Source organism: Triturus cristatus, chromosome 4_1 (genome assembly GCF_964204655.1).
Source record: "Triturus cristatus chromosome 4_1, aTriCri1.1, whole genome shotgun sequence".
Lineage (NCBI taxonomy): Eukaryota > Metazoa > Chordata > Amphibia > Caudata > Salamandridae > Triturus > Triturus cristatus.
This window is the reverse complement of record NC_140585.1, coordinates 995,938,470-995,951,145: the sequence shown is the minus strand read 5'-3', so window position 1 is coordinate 995,951,145 and position 12,676 is coordinate 995,938,470. Positions and strand designations below refer to the sequence as shown.

Genomic DNA, 12,676 nt, shown 5'->3' with positions numbered 1-12,676 from the left:
TTGTTCAGGTTTGAAATATTCTATTAAATCTACGGCTTGTGAAGCATGTGTTTCGAAGAAAATAAATATTTTCTGCTGCACCAATATGTGTGACAAGTAATCTGATAACTTACATTCAGTTTCATAATATAATGAAGTAATTTATTCAGTTACTCAGAATATAACATTATTAATACATCAAAAAAACTAACCCTGGGCATAGTAGCGCTACACGTAGCTACGTAAAGTGCACTTCACACTACGCAAGATACCCGTAGCGCTACGCGAACTGCATAGTGCGCTCTTCGGGATGATTGCACAGTGCCGGATGCTTGTCTGCACTGTGCAATGATTGAAAATGGCATCTCGCACAGTGTGAGCTGTTGTTTTCTGCCGCTCAAGTAGATTTTTACTCGAGCGGCAGCTTTCTCAATGCGGACTGGTAGTTTCTCATCATGAGCGGTCGCAAGCATACGCGAACACTCGCAATAAGAAACCTGACCTCCCCAAGTTGAGGTTTATTTTCCACGCTCGCGATCGCCAACGTGATGTTGCTGATCGCGTACGAGGAAGAAGTCTCGCCAGGATGTCTTTTTGCTCGCTCGCGGTCGCCAACTTGACGTCGAGGACCGCGAGTGAGCAAAAAACGCCAACTACGCTACGCTATGCGTTTTTGCAATGTGCTACGTGCAATTCGCGTAGTGCAAAGTAGCACAAACTACGCGATCATAGCGTAGTTGGCTGCCCAGGGCTAAAAAAAACCTCTTCAATTGTTCAGTGCTCGTAAATTACAAACGATCTGTAAAAGAAATATCTATATGATATTAATATTTCCAGATTATCTTTGCTATTTAGACATAGTTATATGACCAGAAAATTGATCAAGCACAATTGTAAATTAATAATTTGAACCACCATCAGATTTGTTGACACAGATGCATCATAGATCGATAGCCTACTTTTCGGCAACTCTTGACCCTGTTGTGTCTGCATTGCCTGGATGCTTGAAAGCAGTTGTATTTGCATGTGTGAGTCTTGCATAGTGGAAAAGTATAGTCATGGGACATCAAGTGACTGTATTTCTACCTCTTACAGTGGAGATATTGTTGACACATACTCATACACAGTATTTTACTAACAGTTGTTTGACCAAGTATAAGCAGATTTTGCTTGGTGTAGAAAATGTGATGCTCAAAAGATACATGATTTTGAACCCAGCTACTTTGATGCCATTGCGTGGAAATGAGAAGGTGGCTGATGAAGTTGAACATGATGGCTTGGATGTGACTCAATTATGTAAACAAAACAAGTTGAAAGAAATGAAAAACTTGAAAATAGGTGTGCACTCTGTCGCTTTTTTCATGAATGAATTATGTACCATACCACATCCGGATCTTTTTCACTAAACATTCCCTGAATCTGATCATGTGTGATTTGTTGATGTATCCTGTTTGAGAGACAATGAAGGAAATCTGAAAGCTTCTTACACTGTGTGTACAGTTGGAGGTGTTGGAGAAGCACCTTGCTTGCAAGGAGTGTATTCTGTCCAGGTCGCAGAAGTGTCACCTTCACGTGGGTTTGCAGCATTTCAGAGCAACTCAGAGTTACAATTTACACGGATAGTCTGTACGGATTAGAGTCGAACATGACTTTGGGCAATTGTGGTCACATGAGTTCATGACATCATGACATCCTCTGGTTTGCCAATATGAAATGGAAAGTTTGTGAAAAACCTTTCATGGTCCATATAGTTGCCTGCCCAAATTACATTTGTGAAGTGTGTTGCTAATAGGCAGGGTACTGACTATGTCACTGATGGAAATCGATATGTTGATGAAATGGTGAAGTATTGTACATTAAGTGTGAATACTTTTATTGAAGAGATAAAAAAAAACATAGATTGCAATTTATTTTTGGCAGCAGTAGATACCTGGGACGAGGTGAAGAAGTTGCAAAAGGAAGTGACAAAAACTGAAAAACAAGGTTAGATGCAAGCAGGATGTAACAAAAGAGAGGATGACGTTTGGCAGATATGTATTGACTGAGAGTTTGATACCACATATGGTGAGACTTTACCATGGTCCTGCTTAGTGGGGAGAAACGCAATGGTGCCCCTTTTCCAAGAAGTGTGGTTAAGTCCTAGATTCAGAAAGTCTGGAGAGACTTTGTGTCACATGTGTGTAATGTGTCAACAACAAAACCCTGGAAGAAAAACACAGGTTGTTATGAGTCACATTGGTAAATCCACAGGTCCCTTCAACTGAATGTAAATGGACTTTATTGAAATGCCCCTTAGCAACGGTTTGAGGTATGTTTTGGTCATTGTATGCATCATTTTAAAATGGGTTTCAGCTTATCTGACACACAGGAATGATAGCTTGACTGTGGCAAAATTATTGTTAAGAGAGTTGATTCCAAGTTTTGGATTTCCAACTTGAGTCAGATCGAGGAATACATTTTAACAATGAGGTCCTGAAAATGCTATGTACCGCACTGTAGGTTGAGTAGAAGCTCCATTGCAGTTAGCATCCAGAAACCTCTGGCTTGGTGGAGCAAGTTAATGGCACATTGAAATCCAGATTGGCAAAGAGGGCGCTTCAACGTCTTTGAATTGGCTGATCCATTTCCTCTTGTGTTAATGAGTTTGAGAAGTACAGCAGACAGGAGGACAGGATCGTCGGCACACAAAGTAAATATGAGCAGAGTAATGACACTGCCAGCTATTCCTGCTAATGCACCCATGACTATAACTGATGAGCTTATTTTGGATTACTGCAAGGGACTGGCTGATGTGATACATTCTACGCCTCACCAGGTTGGTGAAGCAGCTTTGTGGTTCAACAGGAGCAGTGCCATGACCTCAGTTCTGGTGCCTGGGTAATGGTGAATAAACACATGTGCAAAACATGTTTGGAACTGTGCTAGAGAGGGACTTTCCAGCTGACCCTAGTCACCAACACTGCTGTGAAGTGTGGAGGTCTCCTGAATTGGGTAAACACCAGTCTCCCTCGCAGAGTCCTAAGTCTTCTTGATGATACAACAGCACTTGTTCCTGATGTGTCTGTAGTTACAGTGAGACTGAGAGATCATATTAGTCAAGCTATTGGGGACCAGCAGGCTGTTGGGGCAGAACTCTTTTGGCCTGAGGTGGGTCAGATGCAGGTATTAAAGGATCTAAGCAAATTAAGTTGACTGTGAGAGAAACAACAAACAGCATGACAGCAAGTAGTACCTGGAGACTGTTGGCCTAGAAGAGGTGGAATTCTGAGAAGTTGCCTTACAACAGGATAAGTGCCACCAGCTGTTCCCAAATGTTTTGAGCAGTCTGAACAAAGTGATTCCGATGATGAGCAAATGGCAGTATGGACAATGAAAAGAGCAAGAGTCAAAAGAACACACCTCCTGAATGGATTTATCTGGCAGCAAATTAATAGGAGTTTATTACCCATTGTATTAACAATACGAGTCCATCTGAACCTCTCTGAAACAAATTTTGCTGTGGATTTGAATTTCAACCTCGGTGTGTCTATTGAAGGACTGGCCCAATGTTTCTTGAATATACTCATCAATGAACTTGATATGAGAATCTTTTTGTTTTGCGAGAACTGTTGAATTGAGCCTTAAAATTGTTGCGCCAAACTTTGCCAAAGTGCTCAAACAACTGTAAGTTTGAATTTTTCTACTTAAACAATCTGAATTTTGAGGAGCCCTGGGATCCAACGTTGGAATATCTCCTAGATACACATTTGTATATATTGGAATCTCTTCTATTATTTCTCTGATATTACTTGCTTTGCATGTTGCTTCAAATTTACCACACGTTGGGCCAGATGTATCAAGCATTTTTGCATTCACAAACAGGCAGATTCACAGAATCTGCCCGTTTGCAAACGCAAAATTGCATTTCTGATGCAGCAAACCTAATTTTGCGATTCCGTATTAGGGCTTCCCTTCCTAATACCGAATCGCATCGGCACAAATGTTTTGTGACTGCAATTGTGGTTCCAAAACATTGCATTTTACCACCTACGTCAAGTAGGTGGTAACCCATTCGCAAATGGGAAGGGGTCCCCAAGGGACCCCTACCCCTTTGTGAATGTTTGTAAAATCATTTCTATGAGCAGGCAGTGGTCCCACGGATCACAGCCTGCTCTTAAAAAATGAAAAGAAAACTTTTCCTTTTTCGTCTTGTAAAGCATCTCAATTTCCTTTAAGGAAAACGGACTGCTATAATCTAATCAAGATCAGATCGTTTCTGAACTTCTGGTATCAAAAGACTTAACTCCATATTATGAAGCTTTAAACACTGAAACTATGGGATATATATCTAGACCAACTCAATCTTTAGACATGGCTTATTTACTTAGATTTAACCTAACAGGCAATTTAGGAACAGCTGAGATCAGTTTTATAAACTTAGTGGAAAGTAGATGAGATAATGTAGATTTTCCACAGCCTGGTGGGCAGAAATTCTAGACTTAATAAAGAAAGTAGATAAGGCAATATAACTATAAATACTAACACATTGGCTAAATTAACTCCTTGGAAACTACACAACAAGAAAATAAAATCCTAGAAGGAATGTCCTCATTAGCATTAGACTGGCAACACAAAGGTAAACTTAGGATGTCAAGAAAATGATCAATTATTAACAGGAATTTTGAAAGTTCTGGTGAGTGAGAACTGGGTAAGATACTTAAAAGGTATTGATCTAGTCTTTCCTGGGGTTATTATATTTGTGGAAAGAATGCTTTTTATAGAGTACGGAGAGGTTGGTATGGAACATGCAATATGGGAGTAGTTTTTCCAAAAATGTATCATGTTAATGATTTTGAAAGAGAAAACAATTTTGAGAATGGGAGAATAAAGAAAGGTGTGAGTGCAAGTGAAATAATAGGTAATATTTTTGCAGTTTTAATCCCTTCAGTAGGAGTGGAATTACACTACTTTCTACTATAGTTGAAAAAGTAGCCACAGTACAGCTGAGACTGTTCTGTTATAGATGTAGAAATGATTTCAATAAGGTTGATAGTGATTCAAAATTGACTTGCCCTTGATATCATTTTCATGAAGGAGGGCGAAGTCTGTTGATTATTAATGGTCCCATGTTGTTGCACCAATATACCAGATAAGAACAGAGATTTAGAGAGTTACATCAAAAACATTACTGACTTAAATGATGACTTGAGAGATTTAAAAGCTGACTGTACCTGGGAAACGATGGGTAAGGGACTGTCACATGTTGGTAACTGGTTAGGTAATTTAGGAAACAGATTGGTAATTTCTATCTTGAGACCTTAAGTGGCATAATGCTGATGATAATATTTATCACATTTAGCAAATATGGAAAATACAAACAAGAATGAAAAGAATGAGAACTGATCTTAAAATAGAAGATGGACAATATATGACAAAATGAAAATCTTAGAAGAAAGAGGTTAAAGACAGCAAACCCGTAAGCTGTAATGAGATCTGATGGTTAGATATTGTAATGGCTTGATTTGCCATCAGAGGGGGGCTTGATAGTGCAAATATTTCAAAAACACTCTACATGACACATTTACCTATTTAGACACAAAAACCGGAAAGTGCACATTACACAAGATGAACAGAGTGATACAGAAATAGAGACATGTGAAGTAACAGCACCATAAAAGCATGCTTGAAAGAGGTAAAAAATAAGAAAATATATTGCTAAACAGTTATAGCAATAATCAAGCGAATTTCAATAACAAGATTACTTCTGAAATTATGTTTTACTATTCACATACTGAAGACAACTAATGGATCTAATTATGAGGCCTAACAGTTTGATTGCCTTTCATTGCAAATGTATTATGAATGGATCGTGGTGCAATAATGCGATAAAATTAGTTAGGAATTTGAAACTTACAGATGTGATAGTAGAGACCCGAATGATTATAAAAATTAGGAAACGATTTTAGTAAAGTGGTTTTCAAGAATAATTTAAATGTATGGATGTTGAAAAATTTGTGGCAATAGTCCATAGCTAACGTGAATTAATTTTGTGTAATAATACATTGGTGAAACATTTATTATTATTCTCTAATTATGAAATAACGATTCAATGCAATATATTTGATTCTAATTTAGTGTAATTCAATCAAAGCTGATGTATGCATTTTAAGATTTAGATTTGTTGTTTCCTGAGTTGCAAATTTCACTTAGCAAGCAAAATAATTAATTTAGATTTCTGCAGATGTTGCATTGCTCTGTGCATATTTCATTTTACATACAGAGGGCATTCTTTCAAAGTTTGCTGTGAAATGGCTAGGGGGGGGAATCAACTCTAACCTGACACCATAGTCAGTTACATTGTTCATTTCTTACCGCTGACAAATCTGTGAGACCTAGAAAGCCAAGTCGTTCACAAAAAGTGCTTGGGTGAGAATGCAGGAGTAACTAAATGTATTTGGTGATTACATACGTAAACTAATCATATGATGGTCTAACTAGTGGAGTGGCACCACGTTATTAAGATGTCATACGGACTATAAAGGAAGAAACCCCAAAGGAGGGGTGGCACCATGCCTTTTCTTTCTCCTTGATGCAACACAACATTTTATTTTTTTGTCCTTGCGAGAGAATGGAACTCTTTTTCTATGATTTTATAATCATCCTTCAAATTTCTATCTTGGACTGCCTTTTTGCTGATGCTGCTATTTCAATATAGTTCACTTGGAATCTTTCTTTGCCAAACTAATTGATGTTTGCTTCATATTTCCTTTTTGCCAATATTCCTGGGCTCACCCTTAGAGGACTTTAAAATTAATTGCTTTAACCATTTGCTTTAAATCTTCAGATGCTGTTAAAGAGAATCAAGCTATCCTTCTGCCTTTATTAGTGGCAGGAGTCTGTACCCTTGTGTCTGATATTTGATTTAAACCATCCTCTTTGGATTTGAACTTTTGACCAACTGTGTAGTCTAATGCTACATGCCTTAATATTGTTGAGTCAGATGCTTAAGAAACTGCTTATCTGTATCGATTTCGGAACATTAATACAATAACTATCTTCTCAGAATGAGCAAATCTTTTCAGAATATAAAGAACTGCCTCTTTTAATCTGTGTTGCAATAGCAAAGCTTCTGCTTTGTATCATTTTAGTCAGACTTAATTTCCTTAGGAGAATGGGTCTCCCCATTACAATACATTATTTTAACAATATGGTACCGAGAGTAGTGTATTTGAACTTCATTTCAAACTTGTGAGTTAGTCCCCAAATAATGGTCCTCATTAGGTGGCTAACGTTGTGATTTTGGACATTCCAATTCCCACCACTCTAATTGGCAGAGAAAGATCCATCAGAGGCCCATTCGCCTCTGTGGTGAGGGTAATGCTGTGATCCGTCTAGCTGTATGAATCCCAGTCGAGTTAGAGGGACAAATAAGTGTGTAGTCAATTTAAAGATAAACCGAAAAATATTTATACTGCTTATGCTGGATTAGTGGTTTCAGAGTAAACGAAAAAATCTTTGCGAAAACCATGCAACTTGAATTCTTGAGAATAATCAATGAATATGATTTCCTGGACATGTCATTTGAACCTTCAAAAGGACAATGGGAGCAAATGATACCAATGCTTCAGTAATTAGTTGCTCAAGCTATCATGGTATAGATGACTAAATTCAAAGAAATAAAGTGATGTGGATAGGGGAGGTCTGTAGTTTTAAGAAGGGCAGCCGATAAAACAGAACTTGGTTCACTGTAAGACAGCATCATTTCAATAAAAATAAGGTTGATCTAAACCTAATTTCTATTAATGTCAATATCCTGAATAACATAAAAAAGACCAATACTCTTCTTGCAAACTAATTTTAAACATTCTGTTTCTTTGATTCAAGAGTCACATAAAAAGAAATTAAGTCAATCAAACTTTGCCAGGGTTCATCAAGCTTTTTCTTTATCAGCTTTAGACAGAGGAGTGGTCATTATTATACCTCTTTATTTTGTACCAATAAATCTATTTTATATCTGAGACATCCTCACATGTTCCAGGTACCTGGGAATTTAATGTCACAACCTGGGCTTTGATATTACTAACCTGTTTGATTTCAGAGCTATTTATATCACCTTTTCCTTGTTGTCTGGGCGTTATTTCATGGGTGCAGCAGAAAAGAGCAAGAACCTATAATTTTCACTCCATGGCAAATTTTGTGACACTGGAGACCACATAACTTGAAATCCAAGCGGACTCTCCATGAAGCATCTGAGCATGGAAGCATAGAGTCTAAAGGCATACTAAACTCTAACCTTTATTCCTCTTGTCAGAAGATTATTTCTTTGGAAATGTGGTAAATATTTTGGATTCTACATGGTGAAGAAGATCCAGACGGGGTGTTGAAACTGAATTAGAGATGATTAAATACCAGAGCTACACTTATAAAAATGATAAAACAACATGAAATAAAAGAAATTGCTAACTATCTACAGCAGTCGATGTTAAAATGATCAATTACTACATTTTTCAAGATACATGAATAAGTAGTTAGTCACCTAACAAACTGAAAAACACCAAATCGCTGCCTGTGAAATAACATGATTTCTATAGATCCTGAACCCACATAGTGTGTGTTGGAAATCTGCCTTTTCTGTAGGATCACCCCAGATTTTCTGTCTCCATTGCCCTATTTTTACTGAACCCTTTTTTGTTGGCCATAGGGTTCTGCACACTTTACTCCTGCTAATCAGTGTTAAAGTGTTCATGTTCTCCATTTTAAACATGGTAAAATTATCATCCACTTAATTGGCATATTTAATGTACTTTAAAGTCCATAGAATATGGTACTATAATTACTTAGGCGCTGTAAATTAAATTCTGCAAGAGGGCTGCAGCACTTATTGTGTGACCCATCAAAGTAGCACTGTAAAACATGTCTTACACCTGAAACTGCAGCCTGTAGCGCAATTGTAAACTGCCATTTAGAGTTAGAAAAACAGTCCTATACTTTCCTTTTTAATATTTATATGTTGTCCCAAAGGTAGGCTTTAAAGTCTAATAGGGCAGAGTACATGGTAGTTAAAAAGTAGGACATGTCTGTTTAGGGCCTCATTACGATGCAGTGCGGAATGCAACCAATGGCTTGTCGTTTGCGGTCTGAACCCCGACCGATGAATCACAATGTGTGTGGTCATGTGTGTGGTCGGAGGCAGCAGTCGGAGAGACCGACTGACACAATTCGACGGGCTCATGGAGATCGTCGGTCGGTTAGAAAGGCCTCATAATCCCTTGGGGATGGTGTTTCTGCCATCGAGATTATGATGTTGGTTTCCAACAGCCTTTCCATGTTGTGTTTTTCGATATGACAGGCTGTTGTAAAGCAATATTGGGGGCTCCTAGCAGGACCCCCTTGATCACTGGCCCTCCACGTCTGTGCTTGGTGGGCTACATGCGGTGCCTCACACATGGTATAGGGATGTTCATAAACTCCCATTTCTCAATGGGAGCTTGTGCTGTGGTTGGTTTCTGCTGGCTGTACAAGCCCTTTTTGAGAAATGGTGCGGTTGCATCCAAATAATGCTGTCAGAACCACAGACCTGAGTTTGTTTGGTTCCCAAAATAGCTTTGTCGGTCGGAGGAAACTCCAACCCACACCGTATTCAGGGGGTTATATGTTTAACATATGTGGCAGTGAAAAATTCCCAAAGTTGTTTTTCAATGTGGCTGTGTGGCAAGGCTTGCTTAAGGCTGGCTCTTCATTAGATTAACACTGATTTACCTTATTACGCTTCATAAGTGTTAAATACAGTTTTGGAACAGCTTGGAAAATACTTCTTCCACTCATTTTAATGGTAATTTATAACCTTCTTTGATGGTAAATCAGAATTTAAATTACTATTATGGAAATGCCACTTTTATAAAGTTGCCATTTTTCTGCCTAAATCAAATGTGCCTTCTAGGGTCACTTGACTGCTAATGGCCCTCCTGTTATATGACGTATATGCCTCTCAGTCCGTACAAGCAGGGCCTTGGGTGTATGGAAGGGTGTTTCTCTACTGAGCAGGAGGATCTGGGAGTTTTTCCTAGCCCTTCCTGAGCTTTGAGGTGTAGCTTAAGGGTTATACTCAATCCCTTCCTCACTTCAGAAAATGCCTACCTTGTCACGGGTAAATGCCGCTCACACCAGAGCCTGCCTGTCTTTTGTTTCACTAGACAGACAGGAGCCAAACTCAGGGAAAAGAGCGGAACTGGCCAGGTTCTGGTTAGACTAAGGTGGTGTCCCCCATTCACAGGCTGACAGTGGGCATAAAAGTGGCATCCCTAGAACCTGAAACCAGAACACCTCTGGTCCTGAGAAGATTCAAAAGAAGGACTGCCATGCTGTCTGAATAAGGAAGACTCAACCTGCTTGCCTTGAACCCATGATCCCAGCCGTGACTCCAAGGGTCAGTTAGCTACAGGGACACAACAAACATCCATAGGCCTGTCCAGCTTTTCAGATGAACAGTACAAAGTGGACCTGACCTGGTCCCCTCTGCTGGCCTCTATAGGAGTGAGTCCTTAACCCCAAGTGCTATCCTCAAGGCCCAGAACCCTTGGCTGGAGTCAGAGTGCACTTCTCCCGGCTTAACTGAAGATTTTGCCAGATCCAAAACATAGCGACCCTGATCTCTGCATTGAAATCAGAACTCTCCTGGACCTGTGAAGCCTCAGAAGAAGGACTGCCCTGCTGTCTGGAGCCTCAAGGAAGACTGGACCTGCTTGCTTTGAACCCTTGACCCTGACATGACTCCAAGGTTCAATTGGCTGACTTCTTGTTTGAGCTACAGGGATATAACAAGCTTCCGGAGGCCTTTATTGCTTTGCCTTGACCAGACCCAACTAGACCAGACCTTGTCCCCTCTGCTGGCCTCTGTGGGAATGATTCCTGTATCCTCGATGTGCTGTTGTTCTCAGGTCTTTCGGCTGGAGTCAGAGAGTACTTCTTCCTGTTTAACTGAAGAATTCACAAGATCCAATGCAAAGCCAGGCAGAGTCCCACAGTGCCATGCATCTCCTAACTGAGGGCGTTATCATATCTGATAAAGAACCCAGCAGAGCTGCGCTGCATGGTCCTTGCATAAAAGTCAGAAGATAGCGCGAGGATAATTATCGCCGGCCAACTCTGAATTTTATCGTGGAGATAGCGTGCTATCAGCAACGCTTATCTACAAAGCAATAAAATTCAGAGCGCAAGCTGCCAATTGAGCGATTATCGCTGGAAATACAGCGATAATTGCACAAGGTTTGGCGAAAGCTTGCTGATAGGGCAAGGCATACTTAGCCATGATATCCACCTTACATAGGATATCATGGCTAAGTCAGTTTTGAAGCAGGCGTAAGGAAAGTAGCGATAACAGAGGCTATCGCTACTTTGCTTGTCGCTCTGCTGGTTAGTGTGCCCATTGATAATTGGAGAAATGTCGCTTAGCGACATTTCTCCAGTTATGTCAGGGCAGCAATGCCCACTTTGCATCTCATTAGAGATGCAAAGATAGGCGTTGGGGGAAAGGGCGATAATGCAAGGATTCACGCGATAGCGTGACCTTGCTGATTAGGTGATAAAATTATTGCCGCTTTCTGTCTGAAAACGGACGCTAAAGCGGCAATCATTTTATCTCCGGGGCTTGATGATATGCCCCCTGGTTCTGTATCCGGCCAGTGCTCCATCATAGTCGACCTTTAACTCGCAGGTGCTATATTCGACAAAACCTTTAAAAATGCATAAATCCTGTTCTATTGATTGGATTATTGTCATCTTGGGGTCATTTTATTTATTACCATTTATTCTATTATTCCAAATGGGCTTGGTTTGTGTTTTCACTTTATTTCTGTTTGAGTACTGCATAAATACTCCACACATTTTCTCTAAGTAAATTGTCAGTGCTTTTGCACCAAGATACCAGAGGGATTAACAGTTTATTTAATGACTTTTATGTTCAACCTGAAAAGGATTGGGATTATTTTTTGAAGTGGGTTCTCACCCTCGTCAACTAATAATCCAATTTCTTCGAGGGTATGGAAGTGAATATGACCTTTCTGGCTCCATTCATACCCTCTCCCAATAAGATGATGGAGGTAACAGATGAGCTTAATGCATGCATCGATAGAGAAGCAACACCATTAACACAAGTAAAGGAACAACAGAGAATGCACCAGCAAGATTCAATAAAGAATAAACTGTTCCAGTAAGGACTCACACTCACTTATCTCTCAGTTAATGAAACATTGTTGAATAAGACTGATAAACTGAGCCAGTCTAAGAATGTGGATAAGACTAGAAAACTGATAATCTATATTGACTGACATATTTGTCCAGTGAAGAGCTCTATATGAGATGCACTACAAATTAGCAATGCCATTTTCCCATTTAGACACGCTAGATGCCAAGGAGTAAAAATTGTATGAAATTCATGCATGAAGTTAAAACAAACTTGTACAGAAAAGGGCAACTAGATCAAAGGTGCAATAAAGGTAAAAAAAAGAGTATTTTCTTAGTACTGAGATCAAATCTGAAAATCTATATTGAGAGAGAATATTGCACTTATGAAGAGGGCCTGAAAAATGTCAAACAAAGGAATATTACATAAATCAAACCAGTACATATAGAAAGAAGGGGCAATTCATGGAGAGAAATAATCTGGTATTGTATACAGTTGTCACCAAAAAGTTTAGTATAAGGACTTTGCTAATGTATA

At 39.3% G+C, this 12,676-nt stretch overlaps 1 protein-coding gene across 1 annotated transcript in view; it reads right to left on the bottom strand.

Annotated features, from left to right (window-relative positions):
• ZC3H11D (zinc finger CCCH-type containing 11D) overlaps nucleotides 1-12,676 on the bottom strand; it is a 147,985-nt gene that overhangs the window by 13,685 nt on the left and 121,624 nt on the right. The window lies entirely within an intron of this gene.